We start from the raw sequence: 8,769 nt of genomic DNA, 5'->3' as shown, positions 1-8,769 counted from the left end.
ATATTTGGGTAACTGTTTTATATCCAAAATTCTGACCTATCGTAGCTCTCTCACTTTTAAATGATTAAGACTTGTTGCGATTTGTCATTTTTTACCCGTTTTTTTTTTTACCAAAAAACCGTGATTTTTTAGGTATGCTTGGCGATTACGTCGAGATGACATAATGAATCGGAGTGAAACCTCTTGCATCTTGTCGAATATTTCTTCCAGTCGGTCGCGTAAAAGAAACATTTTGTGATTTATCATTTTTTACCCGTTTTTTTTTTTAAACAGAAAAATGTTGTCTTCCTTCTTACTCCGAGACGGATGGACCAATCAGATTGAAACTGGAAACTGAAAAAAGTGCATTGCATTTAATATGATATATTTAATAATTTAACCAAATTCATCAAACGATGGTGAATGATAATGCAGTATAAATAGAAATTATTTCACACTTTTCACTGCATTTTCCCATACTTTTAAGCAATTATATCTAGAGCTAGTGTGTATTCATATAAATCAACTAGAAATTATTTCATACTTTTCACTGCATTTTCCCATACTTTTATCTAGAGCTAGTGCGTATTCATATAAATTACCTAGAAATTATTTCATACTTTTCACTGTACCTTTTTTAAAGTCGGTTAAATTTTTTTCCGAAAAATTATTTTATTCCAGAAATTTTTTTGCGATAGTTCTACGCCATGGTTCACACTCGAAGAGACTGAAGAGAAATTTTGTTACAGCAATTAGTAGGATGCGTACTAATCATTACCACTTGGCAGCTTCATTGGAACGTATAAACATAATAACGAGCAGTAGTTGTGGATGTGGCCAAAGCGATGAGGATTTAAATCACATCATTTGGCAATGTGAATTGTATGAAGCTCCTAGGGTTGATCTACTAAGATCCTTGTATAAAATGGGTTTTCAGTTGCCCTTAAACATTGATATATTTATAACCGAGCCGAACATCAAAGTTTGTCTCCGAATCTTTTCTTTTTTTAACGACTGTTCTATCCACTTAAAAATATTGTTCATTAATTGTACGTTACATGTATCACCACTGTATTGTAAAAATTGTAAAGCGAAATGGATCCTATAATGCTGCTTGAATAACAGCTCTAAACTGAGAACTTTCTTATGGATAATTGAGTCAAACTCAAGAATGTAATTACACATTATTGTTTTTATTTCTTCAGGAGTAAGCAAAGGATTCAAGGACATATAATTCAATAGTTACATCTCATTATAGTAACATCTGACAAAAAAAAAAAAAAAAAGACAAAATTTACTTGCTTTTTACTGTACAATCTAAATATCCGATAAAAAACTTCAAAAAAGTAAAAAAATTACGCCAAGTACATGAAAAAGTGGAGGACCCAAGGAGTTATTGAAAAATAGAAGATCCCCATAAAAAACTACAAGAAAATAGAAAAAGATGTGAAATCGGAAAAAGCTGCCAGATGATTCGCCTAGATTTCCGCGGCCTGGAAGTCAAATGCTTTGCGTGGCCAGGCAAGGCCAAGGTGTCGATGAATAAGAATTATTTTGAAATGCAAAATAATAAAAGTGTACTCACATTGTCAGAGTTTTAAATTGACAAATTATCTGAAAGTCTGTGAGAGAGAAAGTATGGGTATTGATGATCTAAGAATGCCTTGCCTGGCCACGCCAAGCATTTGAACTCTAGGCCGCGGAAATCTAGGCAAATCATCTGGCAGCTTATTTCGATTTTAAATCTTTTTCTATTTTCTTGCAGTTTTTTATGTGGATCTTCTATTTTTCAATAACTCCTTGGGTCCTCTACTTTTTCATGTACTTGGCGTAATGTTTTTACTTTTTTGAAGTTTTTCATCGGATCTCACTTCTTTTTACAAATAACTTATTATATAGAATCTATTTTAAATTTATAAAAACAAAATTGATATTTCTGTAAACTCTACATAAGAAGTCTAAATTATTATTTGTTTCTTTAATTGAATAGAGTAAAATAAAGGGAGAGGGGATAACAAAACGGAATATATATATTTCATATAATTTATTAATTAAAAACACTTATTCGTTCAATTTATAAATAATAGTATATACCTGCAATTTTTGTTCTAGCTGCCAAAAATTTTAGTGTTAATGATGAAATGAGAAAATGACTCCATTTCTATAAGCTCTACATAAAAAGTCTAAATTCAAAACACTTTGGTGGTATGGATCTATATTAAAAACAGGTTTCTGTATGAATAAATGTATCTCGCAATTCAGATTTTGACAACTTACCTTGTAATCAAAATTGATGTACATCTTACTTTACTGGTAGCAATTTGTTAATCTCCAATCCTGTGGCCCCCCTCCATTTTCACAAGCTCTACATAAAAAGCTTAAATTCAAAATACTTTGGTGGTATGGATCTATATTAAAAACAGTTTTCTGTATGAATAAAGATATCTCGCAATTCAGATTTTTACAACTTGCCTTGTAATCAAGATCGATTAACACTTTACAACATTGGCTGCAATTTGTTATTAAACCCTACATAAAAAGTCTAAATTGAAAACATTTTGCTAATGTAAATATAATTAATAATGCAATAGTGTAAAAGGTTTTGACACTTGGCAGGTTATGAATGATGACATCTGTTTCGACTCTCGACGCTCGATGGCCGTCGAGCCATGTCGAACCGAATGATTCCGAGAGTCGACGAACGACACTCGGCTTTTGCTTAGCGCCTATTGGCTAAGGGTTGACGACGGGAAAATCATACGAAAAATACCGTTTCTGACAGATTCATGACATGATATTACTATATCTCAGTTGATCGTGGACCGATTTGATTGATTTTGATTTTATTCGAAAACTTATATGCTTTTAGGTTTCAGGTTAGGTTGGAATGGACCATCTCTCCTGTAAAAGATACATGGTAGCACCAACGCCAGGTATATATACGTGGTGACGGATAATTTTTCATCTACTTGGCGCCAAGACGCTACCGCGTCTCTAGATACGTAACGTTTTATAGGGAGTTCCATTTAAAATTATAAAGGTAGTCCCGCCCTCCTTAAAAGAGAAGGGAGGGGGGCCACTTCACGTTTATGTATTTAAAAAGGTCCTTTAGATCCTTGCAATTTAAAACCAAGAACTTTAAAATCAATGTTACAGTATTCGAGATATTGAACTGTCATGAGTTATGTAGGCCACCCTGTATACCCGTCAAAATTTTTGATCCTTGAAGAGTCCATTGCCACGAAAAGGGTATTTCCATAAGAAGTAAAGAACCCAGTTTTATAACATCAACAAACTAAGGGAAGAGATATACAGTCAGTCTCATAAATATTCGTACTCTCTATGTTTATTGAAGAAATTTGTTAAAATTAAATGGTAGGTATGATGTTTCCAAGTGTATGTTTGCATAAATATGTTAATGTATACATAAATATATACATGTGTAAGGTTATTCATACTGTATATTTATAACGAAAAATTAATTTGTTAAGCTATTATTTAATTTAGTCAAATTTCTTCAATAGACATAGAGGGTACGTATACAAGGTGTCCCAAAAATGTTGTAACACATTGAAAATGGTGGTTCGGGAGGTGATTTGAAACAACTTTTTCCTTAGCGAAAATGTTGTCCGAGGCTTCGTTGAGGAGACATTAACGGAAAACACTGACCAATTAGGGCGCGCGAATACCGTTGGAGCGGCCGTGGTAGCGAAGGCTATGTGCTAAGCGGCCGCGCTTGTACGCGAACAAGCGACTCGACGTGCATTGAAGGACATTGGACGCGGCTGCTTAGCTCGTAGCCTTCGCTACCATGGCCGCTCCAACGGTATACACGCGCTCTGATTGGTCAGTGTTTTCCATTAATGTCTCCTCAACGAAGCCTCGGACAACATTTTCGCTAAGGAAAAAGTTGTTTCAAATCACCTCCCGAACCACCCTTTTCAATGTGTTACAACATTTTTGGGACACCCTGTATTTATGGAATTGACTGTAGATCGTACCCTTAGTCAGCCGCTCTGTGCATCGTTTTTTATGATAAATTTTAATGATGAATGTCTTGGAACCGCGAGGAAGCAACAATTATATGGACAGAATTCTCCTCTTGAATAATGTCTTCTAAATAACATTGTCCGTCGACCATTTTAAATTTCTGTTGACAGATAATCGCATTTCGCAGAATCGATTATACGCTTTTTTCAGAAATTCATCCGTGTCACAATGTGACAGATTTGCGACGTTTGCACGCTACGTTATGCGACTACGTATTTTGTTATTCGCCATAATACAACGCCTTTTCTTGCTCGAGGCGAAGGTAAAAGTTAACATCTGGATAGAAAGATCTTTGCAGTTGTGTATACCGCTGCGGGATTCTTCAACAATCCTTTCAGACGAAAAGTCCTTTCAAATGACGTCAGAGAAAATAGACTATGTCAAACAATTAATTTTTAGATAAATAGATTGTATGTAATTTGTTTTTTTTTTTACTTTATGAGGGTAAGTGATCTATTTTAATAATGATTAATTTGGTATTTATTTATAGTGCAATTGAGAGAACAGATACACTATTTCATTTGTTATAAAATCAGAATAATACAGTAATGATAATACTAAATAAAAAATGAAAAGTATTCTCTTTAACGAACAATGAACTTAACGAAAAAGCTAAATTTCTCCATGTAATGGAAATAATTACGAACAAAAGTAACGAACTATTTAAATTCTTTTCAACATTGCTTATTTTTTTTCACTTTATATCTACAACGAGACAATTTTATATAGAAAGAGTATAAAAAAAGGGTATAAAAATATATAAACATTACAATAATTATTTTCACAAGTTAGAAGAAATTTACGTAGCTCTTATATTTTTGTACATGTTCAAAGTCGAATTTGGTCCAGAAAATGAATGTCATCATTTCCACAGGTCATAATGGGTATTTAAATACAAAGGTACGCACGATCATAGGGGGTTACTATCATGACATTGATACCAGCATCGACATAGTGAATCACCTGTTAAACCAATCACCCTGGTCTAGACCCAAACGTACAAATTGTAAGCCGTTTAGTACGGGATGTTGCCGGTGACAAAACATTTCAACTGGTACTCGGCCGCGTCAGGTTGACTAGGTCGTAGCGCTCGACGATTACATACATTCTAAATAATTACAATAATTAACGATCAATTTGCATCTCTCACTGTCTTAGGTTTCACTCGAGATCCACGCAAGGTCGCCAAGCACACGTAGCACGCGTGTCTCGTTATATCACAATTCCGATATGCGGGTACACCGTACGAACAGCATGGAACTTTGTCATGCCTCGCATACTGCCTATCCTTACTTGTCAATTCTAGCACGGTTCCACTTGCTACTAAACGATAATGTCGCTGACAATCACCGATAACCTACATTATCGATGTTCGTACGCATTATAGTGTTGAAGATAGCACAGCATAGCAGTTGAAAATTGAAAGAATGAAACCAATTTTGTAATAGCTATTACAGTGACGGACAAAGGAAAGTGTAAAAGGTTAGAGATTCAAGAAAGAATTTTTTTTATTTTATAAACTCTAATTTTATAAACTGTATGTATATGTTTATAATTTAATATAGTGCCATTCTGAAATCATTTTAACAGCTGCTTATTCATGGAGGTTTAAAAATATATAGTTCCATTTAAAAAAAAAGGCAATGATGGCCTTAAAATCTCATAAAAAAAACGATCCTGGACAAAATTATATTCCGTCATTGTAAGTACACATCTAAACAGTGCAACTTTGTCCTAACATTTTTTTTCGCAGAACAACATATATCGAGATATTCAAGATGAACAAAGTTATTACTACATTACCAATATAATTATAAATATATTATAATTACCATTATAAGTGTCTCTCAAAATAGTACACCTTTGTCTTGATAAGTTTCATCATAGGACTACGAATACAAGAAATATTCAAGGTGAGTAATTGCTCTACTCTGTATAATATTGTCATTGTCCCCTTAAAATTGTTTCCTTTAAGAGGACCTAGAACCAAGGCCGAGACGCAGATTATTCTTTAACGAAACGCATTTCTGCTATTACACTAAAGCCAAGAAAGAGGTACATTTATTTCATGCTTGCTCTATTTGAGAAGTTTAACAAAGAGAAAAGAAGTTCCTTTAAAAAACACGTACAATGAACAAAAACTAGTAGCCTGTGTGTCGAATATATTTTTGTCACGTTAAATTCCTAAAAGATCACACTGCTCGCCGATTCGTTTTATATAAAACGGCGATAAATTGGCACGATCGATAAAACAAGCATTGTTGCATTTTTAACAGGAACCTTAACGCCATCAATCACGAAGTCTTCATGCTTCATTTCAACGAAAACGATGCCAACAGGCTTGCAAGAAGGCCACGTTCGCGGGCATTAGTGTCTATGCTAAAACGAATTAACGACAGTGTCTACAAACTGTCGACAAACGACTGGCAGGTTAATGTTTTATAGCAAACCGGAACAGGAAACATCATTGAAGCGTGCAACCACAGCATCGATGAGAAAAAGTCGCGAACAACGAGGTTCTTTAACTACCGTCCTTCAGAACACACTACAAAAGACAGATAAGCACAACACTCTTGCTTTTATTGTTATACAATATCTAAGTAATTAATACACGAGCTTAATTTCTACTATAGACAATAAAAAACACTATCTAGTTTATTCATTATTTGGGATAAAATTGATCGATGTCTAATTTTAGGTATCTAATGCCTGTATGATGAATAACCGATTTAGAAGTTTTATTAGACATTATAAATGTAATTTTTTTCATTCATTATTCAGAATAAAATTTACACAATTCTGTTTTCAGATGTCAATTGTTAGTCGAATAAATAATAACTTCAAAAAAGTAAAAAAATTACGCCAAGTACATGAAAAAGTGGAGGACTCAAGGAGTTATCATAGAAAAATAGAAAATCCACATAAAAAACTACAAAAAAATAGAAAAAGATGTGAAATCGGAAAAAGCTGCCAGATGATTTGCCTAGATTTCCGCGGCCTGGAGTTCAAATGCTTGGCGTGGCCAGGCAAGGGATTCTTAGATCATCAATACCCATACTTTCTCTCTCACAGACTTTCAGATAATTTGTCAATTTAAAACTCTGACAATGTGAGTACACTTTTATTATTTTGCATTTTAAAATAATTCTTATTCATCGACACCTTGGCCTTGCCTGGCCACGCAAAGCATTTGACTTCCAGGCCGCGGAAATCTAGGCAAATCATCTGGCAACTTTTTCCGATTTCACATCTTTTTCTATTTTCTTGTAGTTTTTTATGGGGATCTTCTATTTTTCAATAACTCCTTGAGTCCTCCACTTTTTCATGTACTTGGTGTAATTTTTTTACTTTTTTGAAGTCTTTTATCGGATCTCACTTCTTTTTACAAATAATTTATTATATAGAATCTATTTTAAATTTATAAAAATAAAATTGATATTTCTGTAAACTCTACATAAGAAGTCTAAATTATTACTTGTTTCTTTAATTGAATAGAGTAAAATAAAGGGAGAGGAAATAACAAGAAGGACTTTATATATTTCATGTAATTTTTTAATTATAAACACTTATTCGTTCAGTTTATAAATAATTATATGCAATTTTTTTTCTTGCTGCAAGAAATTTTAATGGTAATGATGAAATGAGAAAATGACTCCATTTCTATAAGCTCTACATAAAAAGTCTATATTAAAAACACTAGTGGTATGGATCTATTCTGTAAGGTACCTGACAATTCAGATTTGTACAACTTACCTTGTAATCAAGATCGATCAACACTTTACAACACTGGCTGCAATTTGTTATTAAACCCTACATAAAAAGTCTAAATTGAAAACATTTTGCTAATGTAAATATAATTAATAATGCAATAGTGTAAAAACTTTTGACATTTGGCAGGTTATGAATGATGAGATCTGTTTGGACTCTCGACGCTCGAACGCCGCCGGAGCCATGCCGAACCGAATGATTCCGAGAGTCGACGAACGACACCCGGCTTTTGCTTAGCTCCTATTGACTAAGGGTTGACGACGGGAAAATTATACGAAAAATATCGTTTCTGACAGATTCATGACATGTTATTACTATATCTCAATTGATCGTGGACCAATTTTATTGATTTTGGTTTTATTCGAAAGCTTATACGTGGTTTACATCAGAAAAATGCTTTTAAATTTAGAAAATATTACAGGCGTGTTGAGATATTCATGAAAGAAGTTTCAGGTTAGGTTGGAATGGACCATCTCTCCTGTAAATGATACGCAGTAGCTTCAACGCCATAAATACGCGGTGACGGATAATGTTTCATGTACTTGGCCTCGAGACGCTACCGTATCTTTAGACGATTGAAATTTTAGTATAGACACTATAAACGCTATCTATTTACTATCATGGAATTATTATTTTATTTTTAAGAATAACATTTTCCCAACTCTGATTTTAGCTTTTCCCTGTCAGTCTAATAAGTGACTGACGTACAGTTCTATTACATGCTCTATAAACGACATCTGTTAATCATAATAGAATTTTTAGTTCGTATTCAAAATAAACTCTGACCAACTCTGGTTTTCCATATCCAATGTCTGTCTAATGAATGACGTGCTGAATTTCTATTAAAGGCACTATAAACATCACCTATTTCTATTCCTTATCCGACAACAAAATTTCCCAATTCTGATTTTATCTATTCTCTGTCTGTCTAATAAATGAACGACCTATAGTTCTATTACATGCATTTTAAAC

At 33.6% G+C, this 8,769-nt stretch overlaps 1 long non-coding RNA gene across 1 annotated transcript; it reads left to right on the top strand.

The window, feature by feature from the left end:
* Positions 1–4,912: 4,912 nt before the first annotated feature.
* On the top strand, positions 4,913–6,613 carry LOC128895116 (uncharacterized). The gene is made up of 4 exons (XR_008461715.1): positions 4,913–5,511; positions 5,620–5,731; positions 5,783–5,942; positions 6,306–6,613. It is a non-coding gene; the product is annotated as an uncharacterized LOC128895116 (long non-coding RNA).
* Positions 6,614–8,769: the final 2,156 nt, after the last annotated feature.

Source organism: Hylaeus anthracinus, unplaced genomic scaffold, assembly GCF_026225885.1.
Source record: "Hylaeus anthracinus isolate JK02 unplaced genomic scaffold, UHH_iyHylAnth1.0_haploid 4, whole genome shotgun sequence".
Taxonomy (NCBI): domain Eukaryota; kingdom Metazoa; phylum Arthropoda; class Insecta; order Hymenoptera; family Colletidae; genus Hylaeus; species Hylaeus anthracinus.
The sequence above is the reverse complement of the archived record's forward strand: the minus strand, read 5'-3'. Positions and strand labels throughout refer to the sequence as shown.